Genomic DNA, 19,425 nt, shown 5'->3' with positions numbered 1-19,425 from the left:
TTTATCTATTTGCTGATGTTTATTTATTTATTTTTTTAATTATTATCTTCGTTTTCCTTTTGGAATCATTGCATATTTCTATGATGAGTTCATTTTGCGCGCAATAGCGCCAAAATAGGAGGTGGTATGCACATTGTGCGGTATGTATGTTATGGTATGTTTCTGGCAACCAAGTGCTGGAGTATACGTGGGTAGCCTAAGGAAGTTTCTTGGGAGTACTACAAATTGTCATTTTAGTTAATCTTTGCAATGATTAAATGGGATGGAAAATTCCAAGCGATAGTATTAGGTAAGTAGAGCATAGCCCCTTGGTTTCGGAGTTCTCAGCCCAAATTTTTCTGGGCCCTTTATATATAGCCTTAACTGAATCCGTATTTAGCGACATATCTGAAATATATGAGTGATGAGTGAGTGATTTTAGCCAATTTTTGTTTGAACCTTAAAAGAAACCCCCAATTTTCGTTAAGCACTTGAGGGGAATACCCCACCTAAAAGCCCTCGAAACGGGCATACATTCCGATCGCTACATATATAAGTTATTTGGAGGCAGAGTACGAATTCAGCATAAAAATTAGGGGCTAAGTATCAGTGAGCCCTTCCAACCTCAAAGACGGGCATATAGATCGATCGGTAGTATATACGCCCCACAAGTTTAGAGGGTGGATCGGGTTCACTGACATTTGGCCCCAGATTCGCACTCCACTTTTTAATACCTTACATTTAAGTCCCATATTGTACCGGTCGATCTTTATTCTCCGGGTTGCTCCCTAGGTACTTAACTGCAAATTTAAACATGTAAATGGTGTTTTTGAGGGCACTTTTAGGTTAGGTTAGGTTGGTTGAAAAGAGGTTGCGGATATTAATCCGCCCCAAGCCACTATGGACATACAACTAAGCCAGTAATCGGCTTGCTATGCGCTCTAAATAATAACTAAAAAGTAACCTCTAACAAGTTAAAGCGTGCTAAGTTCGGTCGGGCCGAATCTTGGGAACGCACCACCATGGATTCTGCTAAAAATTTATACAAAATAATTTTAGTTGAAGGGCATATTTTTATTCTAGGAACTGAACAAAGACGATCAATTTCAGCCAAATCGGCTTAAAAATTTTAAGCCAAAAATTTTAGCTTCCGGGGGCTCAAGAAGTCAAATCGGGAGATCGATTTATATGGGAGCTATATCTAAATTTGAACCGACCCATTTGCAATCCTCAACGACCTACATTAATATAAAGTATCTGTGCAAAATCTCAAGATGCTAGCTTTACGCGTTCGACCTCTATCGTAATTTCGACAGACGGACGGACATGGCTTGATCGACTCAAAACGTCAAGAATATATATACTTTATGGGGTCTTAGACGAATATTTTGAGGTGTTACTAACGGAGTGACTAGATTAGTATACTCCCATACTATGGTGGTGGGTATAATAAGAAAATCTGAGTCAGGGATTCCGTGCTACTTACAAAATCCTTAATTGTTTTCCATGCCACGCCCCTAAGTATTGGTATCTGATAGTTGCGAAAACTGGGCAATGAGATAGGAAATGCAGCAACGTCTCATCATCTTCCCCACATTATCTACATATGCTATCACTTTCCACACCGATTTTACATAAGTGAGCTCGTAGTCCTTTGTGTCCCGTTATGATACCGAAAACTATACCAATGTCCTTCTTACTTCCTTTTGGTAATAGCCTCGTCTTCTCATGATCCGCATCTTCCCATAGGATTTTCGCCGTCTTATCGACCGTTTCGCTATTCGCGTTCTTCGACCACGACCTTAACTCGGACTGCGTCGAACCGAAAGGCTTTGGGTTAGCCAAATTTATTGACGGCAATCTCATGACCTTCCCTGCTTACTAGTCTGCTCTTTCATTCCCCCTTACTCCGCTATGACCCGGCACACAAACGATGCGGATCATGCCATCTTCGAAAGGGGGTTAATCTGCTTCTTAAACTCCAAGACCTTGTCCTGGTCCTGGTTGTTGTTGACTTGAGAGCCAGCTTACTTTCCATAAACATTTTCACACTCGACGTCCTCGTGTGAACACCACACCACCTCATATATTCCGTGATCGCCCGGATCTCTGCCTGCAGGATCGTATTATGGTCAGGTAGATGAAAACGGATCTCAGTCCCTGGGTTTTCAAAGTAGACCGCCAGGCCCACGCTGTCCTCAAGCTTTGATCTATCTGTACAGCACGAACTCCCAGATGGCAATACCAGAGTTCCGTCAATTCAAGACTGTGCCGCAAGCAGCTGTGTCTCCTCGGTTATACCACGATGGTATGATCTGTTCCTATCCATTTACAGAAAGCGCAAAATACCTGGGTGTTTTGCTGGACAGGAAATTGAACTTCAAATCCAACATTTTGAAAAGGGCAAGAAAGGCACCTCTTGCCCTATACACCTGCAAGAGAGCCATTGACAAAAGTTGGGGGTTTAGACCGCGCGTCATGCACTGAGTATATGTAGTTGTCAAACCTATAATGCTATATGGTGTTATGGTCTGCTGGGCGGCGCATCAAAAGTCCATCTACTGTTCAATAGCCAACCGGATCCAATGGATGGCTTGTTCGTGCATTACAGGCGCACTGAGGACGACACCATCTAATGCACTGAATTTAATGCTACATCTTATACCTCTGGACATTGTGGCTCGACTGCTGCGACCAATGTCGTGAGGTTAAAGGAGCTTTCTCTTTGACCATGTGGCGGCTACGTACTCTGTGCTATATTACAACCTATGTGAGCTGCTTTTTGTTAGAACCACCACTTTTCCTGATAGAACCGATTGGAACTACGATATCTCTGGTAATAAAAGTTACATTGACTTCTATATGGATGGCTAAACTCCACGACCAGGTGGGCTTTGGGTGTACTCTAAAAATCTAGAACTGGTCATATCGAAAAGGTTACCCGACTGCAGGGTGTATCAAGCGGTGATCCTTGCAATTAAGGAAGTGAGGGAATGGCTAAGATATAATGTCATAAGGACGATTGCCATACACAACTTCTCAGATAGCCAGGCAGCCATTAAATCCCTGGAGAACGTATTTCTGAACACAAAAGCCGCCCTCGATTGTCGCAAATCTCTCAACGAGATGGTTGATCAGTTCAAAATTCACCTGCGTATGTGCTTGCCAGACTAGGAATTACCTGACACCAAGTAATTCCTAGGAAACTGGAATCTGTGGGTATACCTCTAGCGACATGTAAGGTAAGTTTTCACAGTCAGGCCTGAAGGGCAACGAATGATAGATGGTTACAAAGTGGGGGTTGTGAGCATTCCAAAACTATGTGGCCTAATCTAGACTCGAAGAGCTCTATAGCTTTGCTGTCACGGGCTAAAACAGACGTCTCAGTCATTGTGTTCGTCTTGACAGATCACTGTATAATCGGAAAACATGCTGACAAACTGAAGGTTGGCAGTAACGATTTTTGCAGAAGCTGTGAGGACATCGAAGAAGAAGAGACTATAGAACAACTTCTATGTGTGTCCCGCGCTGACAGTCAGTACGGGTTCTCATTTCCTTGAGAACCTGCCTGATTTAGCGGATGTGAAAGTTCGCAAGTTGTTAGGCTTTCTAAAGCGACCTGGATGGTTCAACGGTAGGAACTAGAACTAGAACGTCTAAGTGAGTATGATGGCAGACTACCACTTGATCCTAACCTAAATTAACCTCATAGCCGGTGGCTGTTTCACACTTAATCTATTGGGTTGCCCAAAAAATAATTGCGGATTTTTTATATAGTCGGCGTTGACAAATTTTTTCACAGCTTGTGACTCTGTAATTGCATTCTTTCTTCTGTCAGTTATCAGCTGTTACTTTTAGCTTGCTTTAGAAAAAAAGTGTAAAAAAGTGTACTTGATTAAAATTCATCTAAGTTTTGTTAAAAATGCATTTACTTTCTTTTAAAAAATCCGCAATTACTTTTTGGGCAACCAATATATGTCAATGGCTCAAATATCTACAACAGTCTCCAGTGCAATAGTGGGCGTGGTTATCATCGCTCCGCCTATGGCAAGACAACACGTTCTCTGAACCTGTTTTATTATCCCTACGTTGCAATTTTCTCCATCACAGTCCACCAAACTACTGATGTGTAAGTAATAATTGGTCTAATTACGCTTCTGTAGAGCCAGTGAACTATCCTCGGATTCAAGCACCATTTCGAGTCTACGGCCCACCTAATACCCAACATCTGTGAGCTTTCTCGGTACGCTCCTAAATGTGGCACTTCCAATTCAGCTTCCTGTTCATGATTATTCCTAAGCTTTTGACCTTGTCAAATATCGAAATCGTTCTATTGAGAAAACGTGGTGCGTCAAATTCGCCTCGTGATCAGGCAGATTTCAATCTTCTCTGGGTTAACATTGAGACCCCTGGGTCTAGTCCAGTCGTATGAAATCTGCAAGACCTTTTCGACCCTTCGGCATAGCTGATTCGAATCTTTACCCCTTAGAAGTATTCCTCTCTTGAACGACGCTATTGTTTCTATTGCAATTCAAGTCATACTTTTCCCTATCAGATACCTCTCGCCTGTGTAGCGTCAGTTGAGACGCTTCTCTTTAACCTCACATATAACTGCAGTGACAGACCCCTATATGATGTTTCACTGATTGACTAAGGCCCTCGCACCATCTGGAATTTCTGTTTTTCTTCAACAAAACTTTCTGCTGTTTGTTGTTGCTGGCAGGTATTATCATTTTATATCAAAATTTAATTCACAAATATTTACGAGATCCACATTACTCTGGATGCACAAACAACGACGATACCTCTGACTAAATGAATTTCAATATCCAATGAATGGAACGTCGTATGACCGAGCGACTGAACGACTGAGCGGAGAAATGTCTGACAATGGCAACTACAAAATGGCAAAGCAAACATAGCAAACGAGTTCATTGGTATTTGAGTGAATTTTTCGTGGCTCTCTGTAACGCTTCAAATAAATAGTTGCAGCAGCAAAGCCGTCAGTTGGCCACAATATCGAATGATGATGATGTGACGTACATATCTGCTTGACAACGCTCCAACTGGCATTGGCATGGCCAATCTTATCTGACTCTGACTAATGACTAATATAATTTTAGTTTATCAAATCAAAAAAGAAAATTAAGAAAATCCATGAACGAAGTAAATGTGAAGACAACATCAGTTAGGAATGCAATTCACTTCAAACTCAAGATTCAAGTGCTAGTGCTGAAAATAATTGCAGGTGATAAATATCGATAGATTGCCTGGTTACGACTGAGTGGTTTTCAGTTCAGATATTGTTGTTGTTTTGGAGAAACTTTCCTCTTTGGTGGAAAGAGAAAAATTTAAATAAAATTCAGATATCATTGAAATTAGGCCGTTTTTGAAGATTGGCAGTTGATATTGGGATGAAAGTCTAAAAAAAAAACTCTCAACAATATATTAAAACCCGAACTTTTTCTCGACAAAACGATTTCGATACCTGGCAAGGTCGAATACTTAGGAGTGATCTTGGACAGGAAGCTTAATTGGAAGTGTCACATTCAGGAGCGTACCGAGAAGGCTTACAGATGTTGGGCACTATGTAGACAGGCCTTGGGCTCGAAATGGGCCCTGAGTCCGAGGATAGTCCATTGGCTGTACAAGAGCGCGATTAGACCAATACTTACTAATGCCTCAGTAGTTTGGTCGAGTGCTATGGATAAAAAGTGCAACATAAGGACCATTCAACAGATTCAGAGAACATGTTGTCTTGGCATAGGCGCAGCGATGAGGACCACGCCCACTAGGGCACTGGAGACTATTCTAGATATCCGACCCACAGACATACAGATTAAGTTTGAGACAGCCATTGCGGATATGAGACTTAAGACGATGGGAGAATGGACAGAGGACGGGAGCAGCTCATACCATCGCGGTGTAATCGAGGCGACGATAGAAAACCTGAAAGGAAGGTAAGAGCTTTCCGATCGGATACCTGTGACGACACTTGAGGTCGAGTGCGATGCACTGCTGCCAGCGGCACAGTCTTAGATTGAAGGAACCCTAGTATTGCCATCTGGAACATCATGTTACACGGATGGATCAAAACTAGGGGAGAGAGTGGACTTGGCGGTCTACATTGAGAACCCAGGGACTAAGATCTGTTTTAAACGGCCTGCCCATGTTGTTGTCGTAGCCACATTTGTATGTGGAGGTGGCGAACCTCGCCCGTTCCGGTCTATACGACCGATCGCCCCTGGAAAGTGATGGCCATTGGTTATTTAAAGGCGCCAATAATTCACCTTGTCGTATCGAGCATTATAGGCACCCGGTATTTACGCAAGAACCGGTGCCACCCGGGCTCTCACTAAGACGCTCCCCTCGATACCGCTGATTGTCTGTTACTGCTGTTGCAGCTACTCCGTATGGAGCATTCCGCTATCCGCAACCTTTGGACGCGCCCGGTAACTCACAGCTAAGCTTCTCCTGACAGCGATGAACACCGCACAGATTGGACCTCAAAATTGCAGCCTGTGTGATGCTCACAGCTATCCTTTGCCGGGGCCTGACCATAATACGGTCCTGCAGGCGGAGCTCCTGGCAATCACGGAATGCGTGAGGCGGTATGCTGCTACCGAGAGGACGTCGAGTGTGAACATCTTTAAAGACAATAAACTGTCACAAGGGACAATAATAACCAGGACGATAAAGTCAAGAACAGTCTTGGACTGTAAGAAGGAGATTAACGCCTTCTCTGAGAATCCGCATCGTTTGGGTGCCAGGTCATAGCGGAGTAGGAAGGTATGAGAAAACAGACGACTTGACAGTGAAGGCCAGAGAACTGCCATCAATAAACTTGGTTAACCCGAAGCCTTTCGGGTCGACGGAGTCTGAGTTAAGGGCGTGGTTGACGAATGCACATGTAACCCTGTGGAACAGCGAAACGGTCGGTAGGACGGCGAAAATCCTATGGGGAGATACAGATCGTGAGAGGACGAGGAGGCTATTTCTGAAAGGAAGTAAGAAAGAGGTTAGTAAACCTTTCGGTATCATAACGGGACACACTTATGCTATGTGAGCTTACTTATGTAAAATCGGTGCGGCAAGTGATAGCATGTGGGGAAGATGATGAGATGTTGGAGCATTTCCTATGTCATTGCCCTGCCTTCGCGGCTTACAGTTACCGCCACTTAGGTGGGGACACAATACCAGACATAAACCAACTTAGGGGAGTGGAATGGCAAACAATTATGGATTTTGTAAGTAACTCGGAATACTGTTTCGATGGTATTGTATTAGTATTTAGAGCGCACAACAAGCCGATTACTGACTTAGGTGTGTGTCCATAGTGGCATCAATATCCGCAGATTAATAGCCGCACCCTCTTCTCAACCTATCCTAACCTAGGTGGAACATTAAAAATTGTCACTATCCGAGTTTAACATCCGCACTCGACCGATCTGACTGCTGACTGCTCTTTGCTCCGCAAAAAAAAGGAAAAGTTGTTGTGTGTGAGAATGTGTCTATACCAGTGACGAGCACACAGTTGTCATTATTTTCAAGCCGTGGATTTGTTGGGGATTATTTTCTTGCCTACGTACACAGTAATGTGCAATAGTGTGAATAATTTTGACCATCACTGGTCAATACCTTAAAATACTCTACCTTTTCTCTAGAAGAAGGGACACAAGAGAATATTTATTGGTCCGGTAAACGAATGATCGTTTGCGGCTATCGAAACACCTTTGCCATTAAAGAGTTTTTGGTTTTACAACAAAAGAATGGTCCCATAGACGAAGCTCCTATAGCCTTTGCAATACACAAAGTTAGTTAGGTGCAATAATGCTACGTTTAGGGCCAATGTTTGATAAGTTGCAGCGATACGTTACTCAGTCACAATTAAAGAAAAACTTCATACTAAAAATATTTTGTTTATCGTAAAAATGTCCGCGAGATTAGGTTAGGTTTAAGTGGCAGTCTGCCATCAGACTCACTTAGACGTTTTCGTCCATTGTAATATCACAGGAACAGAAGAAGGAAAATGTCTTCTAGTTCCTTCCGGGGAACCATCCAGATCGCTTTAAAAAGCCCAACAACTTGCGAATATTCTAATCCGCTAAATCAGACAGGTATTCAAAGAAATGAGAACCTAAAGTAAAACTACTTCTGACTGCTAGTGCGGGACACACACACAGGTATTCTTTAGTCTCCCCTTCTTCTGTCCTCACAGCTTCTGCAAAAGTCATTGCTGGCAACCTTCAGTCTTTCATCATGTTTTCCGATTAGACAGTGACCTGTCATGACGGACACAATGACTGAGATGTCTGTTCTAGTCAATAACAGCAAATCGGTAGACCTCTTCAAGTCTAGATTAGGCCACATAGTTTTGGAATGCTCAGAGCTCACATCTATTAATCGTTGTCCTTCGGCCTGATTCAGAAAACTTAGTTTACATGTCGCTAGATGCATATCCACAGATTCCAATTTCCCTGGAATGTGTAAGGTAGTTCCTGGTCTCGCAAGCTTGTCCGCTTACAATTCCCTGGGATATCTCTGTTCCCCGGCACCCAGAACAGGTGAATTTTGAACTGTTCGGCCATCTCGTTGAGAGATCTGCGACAGTCGAGGCCGGTTTTTGTGTTCAGAAATACGTTCTCCAGGGATTTAATGGTTGCCTGGCTGTCTGAGAAGATATTTATGCCAATCGTCGTTATGACATCATATCTTAGCCATTCCACCACTTTCTTAATTGCAAGGATCTCCACTTGATACACACTGCAGTGGCCGGGTAACTTCTTCAATATAACCAGTTCTAGATTTTTAGAGTACACCCCAAAGCCCACCTGGTCGTTTAGTTTGGAACCATCCGTAGTCTATGTAACTTCTATTACCAGAGATATCGTAGTTCCAATCGGTTCTATCTGGAAAAGTGGTGGTTCTATCAAAAAGCGGCTCAGGTAGGGTGTAATCCACACTGCCTGGAACATTAGATATTGTATCAAGGATAACACAGTGTCCGTAGCCGCCACATGATCAAAGAGAAAGCTCCCTTAACCTCACTGCAGTGGCCGCTGCAATTTGGGTAGCCACAATGTCCAGAGGCATAAGATGTAGCATTAAATTCAGTGCATCAGATGCTGTCGTCCTCGGTGCGGCTGTGATGCACAAACAAACCATCCTTTGAATCCGGTTAAGTATTGATCAGTAGGTGGACTTTTGAAGCGCCGTCCACCAGACCACAACACCATATAGCATTATAGGTTTGACAACTGCAAGAGTTGCCTTTCTTTTGCCCTTTACAAAATGTTGGATTTGAAGTTCAAACACCCACATATTTTGGTATTCTCTCCTTCCAAGAAGACAGGTGCCACCGTAGGCAACTTGTATCTCCTGCTGAAAATAATTACTTCTGTCTCGCACGGATTTATACCTAGACTACTTACGGTAGCCCACTTCGATGTTGTACGTAGAGCTTCCTCAATTATATTTCGTAGAGTGCTGCCAATTAATGACCCATTTTGTGGATTAGAAACAAATGTTGCTAAATTAAAAAATTTCTTATTTTTATTTAAATTTTTGTATGAAAGATTTTTTTCATCATAATTTTGGAATGAACAAAAATCTCATTTAATGATACACATAAAACACGGTGTACAAAACGAAACAAATATTTTTAATTCTTTACATACGTTTAATCTATGCCTGCATAGCAAACCTAAAAAAATCAAATAATTATAGAAAACTAATATTAAAAAATAATATCACTTCAAGACAACATAAACTCTCTCTTACTTCTAACAAAAAAAAGAAATCAACATCAAAATCGAAACTCATAGTTATTGGTAAAAATCAATCTCTTCAATACAACGTCGAATTAAGAATTTCAGACAATGTAATACAACGAGTAGAGTCTTCATCCAATTTGGGTTTAACGATCAATACAAAGCTGACTTGGACAAACCACATTAATCGCGCTTCTGGCAAAGTATATGGTATGCTGAGAAATTTATGGAATGTGCGTACATGTACTACTTTTAATATTCGTATGATGCTTGCAAAGACATATTTACTCCCAACACTGCTTTACGGATGTGAAGTCTTTGCATATTGTGACTACAATGACTCCCGGACACTAAATGTTGCATATAACAACATCGCACGTTATGTCTTTAACAAAACTAGGAGAGACAGAATATCTGAATTCGCATACAAAATTTTCAACGTTCAATTTAGCAACTACTTAAAGATAAGATGCTTAATACAGCTGCATAATATAATTTACACAAAAGAACCCTTTTATCTTTATAATCGTGTGCAGTTCGCCAGATCCAACAGAGGCAAAAAACTCATTCTTCCCAGGTTCAAAAAACTCTCCTCCGAACGCCAATTCTTCATCAACACAATTCGTCTTTGGAACTCGCTCCCTAATTATTTGCAATTACTAAGCAATGCTTCTGTTTTTAAGACTGAGCTCTTTAAATTTTATGCTTGATTATTGTTTTTTTTTTTTTTTTTTTTTAATTTTGTTTCTTAATTATACAAATTTAAATTTTATTTATACAAATTTCAATTTTATTTATACAAATTTCAATTTTATTTACACAAATTTCAATTTTATTTATAAAATGTTTTCCTACTTCTAATTTTTGTAAACCATTACTGTGTATCTTCTTGTGATTCTAGTACAGTCAATTATAAGACTTATGTCTTGTTGTACTAGTAATGTCATAAATAATAAACAAACAAACAAATAAAAAAAAAAAAAAAAAAAAAAAAAAAAAAAATAATTCACATATACCATACACAAGTATATAACCTTTTCTGCATTACATAATACAGTTTAACCCTTAATTCGCTTTCTTCCAGATTCCAAGCGTTCCAACCTATTTGCCTTATTATGCATATATTGTCTGAAATAATGTATAACTTCATCACTTTTATGAATTCTATTTAATAAAAATTCATTACATTTGAAGAATTCGAATACTTCAATGATTCCACTCTTTGTTGGAATATTGTTATCCACTCTAGTGAAAGCACTTTTCAATATCTTACAATGCCCTTTGTGATTAGAAATTCTGAGATATCCTTACAAATGAAGAAAATTGATAATCCAATTTTGGAAATCGTATCGAGGGCATCATAAAAGGATGTAAACGATTTTACTTTCCTCTTGCTAGATATTTTGTAATAATAATCATCATTTTGTAATTCTGTATAAACAAAACTAGGCAACATGCAGCAGCGTATGCCAGCTAATAACTTAGTTGAGGGCAAACGTGATAGACCCACATAGAAACCATTGGCATTGACGTCATCCATGTCCAAGGTGATTTCTCGTTCAGTTATGGCGGTACCTTGAATACTGTGATAAGTTGCCAAAGGTAAACGCAGCGGATAACGTAGCACAAATTTGTAATTGGCCTTAGAGCACTCCACCAAATCATCATGAAAGCCACTGCGGTAAACTCCTTGATGGTATACAGGAAAGCATTTCTTATTATGGCAGTGCTGAACAATCAAGTAATCCTTGTTAATTGAATCCAAATATAGCCCGATATAGCCGATCTCCTTTTTCTCACCAGTAGCCAAGACGATTAAGGGACTTCTCCTCCCCATTCACGTTGGAGAATTTACATTCTCCGTACATCAACATGGATTTCGAAGACTGCATAACACAACAACTGCTTTGCATATCATCATCACACACATTTGCCTTGGCTTCAATCAGCCCAGGTTATGGGTTAGGACGGTTCTCGTGTCACTGGACCTATCGAAGGCATTCGATACGCTCAGCCCATACCTAACTATTGGTTGCCCAAAAAGTAATTGCGGATTTTTCATATAGTCGGCGTTGACAAATTTTTCACAGCTTGTGACTCTGTATATTTGATAAAAGTTCATTCTAAGTTTTATTAAAAATGCATTTACTTTCTTTTAAAAAATCCTCAATTACTTGTTGGGCAACCCAATATTAAAGGACATCGCCAACACTTTGCTCCGGCCAGGCCTGAAACGCTGGATCGCGAATTATCTGTGTGGTCTCCAGTCATTTATGGAATTTAGGGAGAGAAAGTCGAAACAACGTATTTTGAAACAAAGAGTTCCCCAAGGCGGGGTGATATCTCAAGCACTGTTAAACCCCAATGTACCCTCCTTTCCACCTCCTCTATAGAGATCCGGGATATAGAGATCATATCATATGCGGACTATTGGACGATCATGGCCCCACATCCATAGATGAAATCATCGATCTTGCCGCCAATTTCGCTGCAAGAGATTTGAAGACATCTGCCAACAAATCTTCATCCACTACAAATACGCGTGAGGTGAATAATGAGCTGAATGTGGTGGTCGATGGAGTAACGACGACCAACCATCAAGTGTCCCAACATACTTGTTGCCACATTTGACAGCCCTTTGAATATTCTCCCCACATGCCATAGCAATGTGCAATAACGTCAAAAGTAGACACAAGATCCTCAAGTCAATTGCCCGCAGCACTTGGGGTGCTGACACAGAAGCCTTGTTGACCACCTTACAAGGCAATTGGCTGGTATGTGGTAAGTTATGTAGCACCAGTGTGATCTCGTCAGCTTTGTGACATGCAGTGGAATAATATTCAGATTTGTCAGAAAGCCGCTCTTCGAACTACGGTTGACTGTTTCCTCAGTTCTCACGTAGACCACCTCCATCAGGAGACAAAGATCCTAACCGAGTGAAGACATGCTGTCCAAGCAATACCTTCTGGGATATTGTCGTAGGGACCAGCTAAATCATCATCTTGTGCGATCCATTGTCCACAAGTCTTAAGGTGGATTTACATGATCTGAAGCGTGAGGTTCAGCGCTACAAGGGAGAACCTCTAGATCAAAAGTCATTTCAAATGGATCAAGACAACATTCATGCAGACACGGAAGAAGCGCTTAGAAATCTAAACTGAGATTGGCTAATGAATCAAAAGGTCTGTAACTGGCAACTATGGAAATAAATGCATTTCATCCATTCTTGTTGAGGAATGTCTATATCAAATATTTGCACAGATATTGTGATTACCTTCATTCAACTGCTCGGTATTCTGCTTTTCTCACCTCGTCTATTCTGTAGGTCGTTGTAATCAATTATCCAATATATATTTAACTGAATAGGAAATTATGAGAAAATCCATACACTTTGCAACATTTTTTCCATATATCTTTCCCCAATGTCAGCCCCAGCGACACTCATGATATAAACGACACGCAGGCGTAGATTATTCATACCACGCGAGTGCGGCGATGAATATCTTTAAACGAGCATAGCATAGAATGAAGAAAACAAAACTATCTCACAGTTAATCATTTGGCAAAGTTTAATTTTATGCAAATAATAGAGTAATTTTATGTTATTTGTGCTCTATTCGTGGCATATTCGTGTATGGCCTGTTGTGCAGCTTCCTCCTCCACCTATTTGAAGCTAAAGTTAGTCAAACAAGAAAAAGGGGGAGCATAGTTAAAATACAGCCATAATCATTAGCATTTCAAATTGTTATCAATTTAAAGAAAACACCACAAACTTGAAACTAGAAACTATTTTAGGAGTCAAGAGCCAAGACAAATGACGCCGTACTCCTCCTAACCCCTTTCGGCTGAATGGGTCGATCACAAATGCATGGTAGGCGGAGGGGCAGATCGCACAAACTAAGTCATCCACTATTGTCTACGATTTGTAGCTATTGTTTTAGGCAAACGGCTCTTGTTACGTTTTTTTCCATTCAGTTGATTCATTTGTGGGTGACACCGTATTTTAATGATGTGTTAAATATTTAAAAAACAAAAAAAACTAAAAATATTTACAACAAAATCTTTGCATTATTTATTTTTTTCACCTCTCTGTGTCATCACTGTGATATATGGCATGCATTGAGAGTGTGAGAATTAAATGGCCAGGCATTGGCGTTGTTTAATTTGATTTCCTTTTCCTGAGATAGTTTGTCCATGATTCAGACTTTAAGTATGAAACTGTAAGGCATAGTAAATCCCAACCGCATCAAGAAATCAACATAAAATTTGGACCAAATGTTACAAAATAAAATCAACAATACATATACAGGGCTTAACATAACTCACTGTCCCAAATTTCGACGACATCGGACAATAAATGCGGCTTTTATGGGCCCAAAACCTTAAATCGAGAGATCGGTCTATATGGCAGCTATATCCAAATCTGGACCGATTTGAGCCAAATTGAAGAAGGATGTCAAAGGTCCTAGCACAACTCACTGTCCCAAATTTCGACGAAATCGGACAATAAATGAGACTTCTATGGACCCAAAACTTTAAATCGAGAGATCGGTCTATATGGCAGCTATATCCAAATCTGGACCGATTTGAGCCAAATTGAAGAAGGATGTCAAAGGTCCTAACACAATTCACTGTCCCAAATTTCGACGAAATCGGACAATAAATGCGCCTTCTATGGACCCAAAACTTTAAATCGAGAGATCGGTTTATATGGCAGCTATATCCAAATCTGGACCGATTTGAGCCAAATTGAAGAAGGATTTCAAAGGTCCTAGCACAACTCACTGTCCCAAATTTCGACGAAATCGGACAATAAATGAGACTTCTATGGACCCAAAACTTTAAATCGAGAGATCGGTCTATATGGCAGTTATATCCAAATCTGGACCGATCTGAGCCAAATTGAAGAAGGATGTCAAAGGTCCTAGCACAACTCACTGTCCCAAATTTCGACGAAATCGGACAATAAATGAGACTTCTATGGACCCAAAACTTTAAATCGAGAGATCGGTCTATATGGCAGCTATATCCAAATCTGGACCGATTTGAGCCAAATTGAAGAAGGATGTCGAAGGTCCTAACACAACTCACTGTCCCAAATTTCGGCGAAATCGGACAATAAATGCGCCTTGTATGGGCCCAAAACCTTAAATCGAGAGATCGGTCTACATGGCAGCTATAACCAAATCTGGACCGATCTGTGCCATATTGCAGAAGTATGTCGAGGGGCTTAACTTAACTCACTATCGCAAATTTCAGCAAAATCGGATAATAAATGTGGCTTTTATGGCTCTAAGACCCTAAATTGGAGGATTGGTCTATATGGCAGTTATATCCAAATCTGAACCGATCTGGGCCAAATTGAAGAGGGATGTCGAGAGGCCTTACACAACTCACTGTCCCAAATTTCATCAAAATCGGATAATAAATGTGGCTTTTATGGCCCTAAGACCCTAAATCGGAGGATTGGTCTGTATGGCAGCTATATCCAAATCTGAACCGATCTTGACCAAATTGAAGAGGGATGTCGAGGGGCCTAACACAACTCACTGTCCCAAATTTCAGCAAAATCGGATAATAAATGTGGCTTTTATGGCTCTAAGACCCTAAATCGGAGGATCGGTCTATATGGCAGCTATATCCAAATCTGGACCGATCTGAGCCAAATTGACGAAGGATGTCGAAAGGCCTACCACAACTCACTGTCCCAAATTTCAACAAAATTGCATAATAAATGTGGCTTTTATGGGCCTTAGACCCTAAATCGGCCGATCGGTCTATATGGGGGCTATATCAAGATATAGTCCGATATAGCCCATCTTCGAACTTAACCTGCTTATGGATAAAAAAAGAATCTGTGCACAGTTTCAGCTCAATATCTCCATTTTGGAAGACTGTAGCGTGATTTCAACAGACAGACGGACGGACATGTCTAGATCGTCTTAGATTTTTATGCTGATCAAGAATATATATACTTTATAGGGTCGGACATGGATATTTCGATGTGTAGGAAACGGAATGACAAAATGAATATACCCCCATCCTTCGGTGGTGGATATAATAATTGCTATGCTATTGGAGCTATTTCAAGTTATGGTCAGATTCGGACCATAATGGAATGAATGGAATGGAATATAGAAGTCATTGTGAAGAATTTCAGCAAAATTGTATAAGAATTGCGCCCTTTAGGGGCTCAAAAAGTAAAATAGGGAGATCGTTTTATAGGGGAGCTGTATTAGGCTATAGACCGATTCAGACCATATTTAACACGTATGTTGAAGGTCATGTTGTAAAAATTTCACCCAAATCAGATAATATTTGCGCCCTATAGAGGCTCAAGAAGTCAAGATCCCAGATCGGTTTATATGACAGCTATATCAGGTTATGAACCGATTTGAATCATACTTTGCACAGTTGTTGCAAGTTGTGACGAAACATGTCATGGAATTTCAGCCAAATCGGATAGGAATTGCGCCCTCTAGAGGTTCAAGAATTCAAGACCCCTGATCGGTTTATATGACAGCTATATCAGGTTATGGACCGATTTGAACCATACTCAGCTGTTGGAAGTGATACCAAAACACCACGTGCAATTTCAGTCAAATTGGACTAAAATTGCGCCCTCTAGAGGCTCAAGAAGTCAAGACCCAAGATCGGTGTATATGGCAGCTATATCAAAACATGGACCGATATGAACCATTTGCAATACCAAGCGACCAACCCCTATAAGAAGTATTTATGCAAAATTTCAAGCGTCTGGCTTTATTCCTTCGAAAGTTAGCGTGCTTTCGACAGACAGACGAAAGGACGGACATGGCTAGATCGACATAAAATGTCATGACGATCAAGAATATATACTTTATGGGGAATGAGATGAATATTTCGAGGAGTTACAAACAGAATGACGAAATTTGTATACCCCCATCCTATGGTAGAGGGTATAAAAATTAATTTGTGTTTGTTTGTTTGTTCCGTATAGACTCAAAAACGTCTGAACCGATTACCTTGAAACTTTCACAGATTGTTTAAGTTGGTCTGGAAAGAAACATAGGCTATATAATTTTCTGATATCGGAAGGGGACGGACCCTCCCCCTTACCCCAAAACTACTATCCAAAAATAAAAGAGTACCGATCAGGGCAATATGGGACTCAAATGAAAGGTATTTAAGAGTAGAGTACGAATTCATATTTAAAATAGGGTCCAAGTAACTGGAGGGCCACCCCAACCCCAAAACCCCTTAAAATAGGGTTATTGGACGAGCATGACAATATGGGAGTCAAATGAAAGGTAATCGCGGGTAGATGACGAATATAGTCTCAAAAAAGGAATAGGCTTTAAAATTTGTTGATATCGAAAGGAGGCGGACCCCACGTTACCCCAAAATCGAATATGACCGATAAGGGCAATATGGATATCAAAAGAAAGGTATTGAAGAGTAGAAAACGAATATGGTATTAAAAATTGGTTCCAAGTACCCAGGTCCAGTTGGGTCCAAGTACCCCAATCCCAAAACTTCTTAAAGCAAACAAATTAAACGTCCATATCAATATGAGGCTCAAATGAAAGGTATTCGGTAGTGAATTACGAATCTGGCATACAAAATTAGATTGAAGCATAGAGGGTCACACCAACGTCCTGAGAACGCCTCAAACATCACAATAGCCAATCACGACTATATGGGACTCGGTTTGTTTGTTTGTTCCGTAGAATCAAAAACAACTGAACCGATATTCTTAAAATTTTCACAGATTGTGTAGGTTGGTCTGGAAGGAAACATAGGCTGTATAATTTTTAGATATCGGATGGTGGCGGACCCTCCCTCTTACCCCAAAAACGCCACCCAAAACCAAAAGTGGACTGAAAGCCACAATATGGGTACCAAATAAAAGTTATAGGAAGCTAGAAAACAAATATCGTATTAAATTTTGGGTCCAAGTACGCATCGGGCCATCCCCAACCTAACCCCAAAACTCCTCTAAACAGATATATTCGACGTTTCTATCAATATGGGACTCCAATGAAAAGTATTCGGTACAAATGTGGTATACAAAATTAGGTCCAAGTAAAGGGAGGTCGCCTCACCCTCACATACCTACAAATTGGCATATCAGTCGACCATGGATATATGGGATTTAAATGAAAGGTATTTGGTAGTAGATAACGAATATGGCAAATTTGCGTTCAAGTCTAGGTGGCGCTTTTCCTCTTAAAACTACGTCGATTAGGTTAAATGACCCAAAATGACAATATGGGAATTAAATGAAAGGTATTTGAGAGTAGAAAACGAATTTGATATCCAATTTTGGAGCCAAGTGTTTGGGGGTACGCCTTAAATCACCCCCCAAAACTGAACTTTATAACCGACTATAGCAATATGGAGCTCAAATCAACGGTATTGGGGAGTAAAGAACGAATTTGATATCTGTTTTCCGAGGCAAAGTGCCGGTGGCTGCCCCAGCACCAAAACATCGTCCAAACGGTTTATACTTACGGACCATGGCAATACGAAGCACAAATTAAAGGAATTTGGGAGTGGAACATGAATTTATTTGAGTCGAAATATCTCCCCTCAAAAGCTCTTCTCATTACCCTTATTTGAAAAACATCAGATCTCGGATTCATTCGAAATTTGTTTGCACTCTCTTTGGGAGTGGAACATGAATTTATTTGAGTCGAAATATCTCCCCTTAAAAGCACTTCTCATTACTCTTATTTGAACAACATCAGATCCCGGATTCGTTCGAAATTTGTTTGCTCTCTCACAGTCACCAAAAACGAAACATGGTTTCTACTGCTGGGGACGGGTGCCGCCCAAACCCGTCAAATGGATATATGGACCAATCATGACAATATAGAGCCATATGTTTAGGGAGCCGCCCCACCTCAAAATACCTCCCTATTATATAAAAGCTATTTGGGGTGGAAATTTTCGCGAAATTTGTATTCATTTTTGGGGCAAAGACCCTGGGGTCCACCCCACCCTCAAGCACAACTTGTTTACCGATCATGCCATTATGGGGCTCATATGAAATGTTATTGAAAGTAGAGCACGAATTTTATAGTAACTTTATTGGCCAAATGACCTTTCCTGGAATACCCCCTAAACTGCACAAATTTACCAATACGGTAATATAGGACTCAAAAGAAAGGCATTTGGGGTAGAGTAAAAATGTGAAGGAGCAAACTTCTCACACATCAATGAGTGCTTTTCGATTCAGGTTGAGTTTATCAATGATGAGGGACCTTTTTTTATAGCCGAGTTCGACCGGCGAGACGCAGAGCGACACCTTTTACGGGAGAATTTTTTAAATGACCATGCATGGCATGGTACCTTGCAAATGTCGCCTGCATTTAGAGGGATAACCACCGCTTTACATTTTGTCTAAAGTTCCGCCAGGATTCGGAAGCAGGAATTCAGGATTCGAATGCAGGCGTTCAGCGTCATATACGGACATAGACTACAGTGTCACGAATTCGATATTCGCAGGGTGAAGTGTCCCCACCCTAAAAAGATATTAAAGAGTTAAAGAAGGCGCAGTAGATCGGTCCCGGTTCGGCTAGTATTTTTTATAAAAAAAAACCATCAGAATTTGTGTGAATTCGATTTTCCACACAAAGTTTGCCCATTAATCGCAAGCCAATGCAATGTAATTTGAAAATCATGAACACTATTT

The 19,425-nt window shown here is 40.6% G+C and overlaps 1 protein-coding gene across 1 annotated transcript in view; it reads right to left on the bottom strand.

The window, feature by feature from the left end:
- The window catches only part of LOC106085708 (elongation of very long chain fatty acids protein F-like), a 103,630-nt gene that overhangs the window by 54,179 nt on the left and 30,026 nt on the right, over positions 1-19,425 (bottom strand). The window lies entirely within an intron of this gene.

Source organism: Stomoxys calcitrans, chromosome 3 (assembly GCF_963082655.1).
Source record: "Stomoxys calcitrans chromosome 3, idStoCalc2.1, whole genome shotgun sequence".
NCBI lineage: Eukaryota > Metazoa > Arthropoda > Insecta > Diptera > Muscidae > Stomoxys > Stomoxys calcitrans.
Note: the sequence above shows the minus strand (reverse complement) of the source record. Positions and strands in the feature narration are given on the sequence as shown.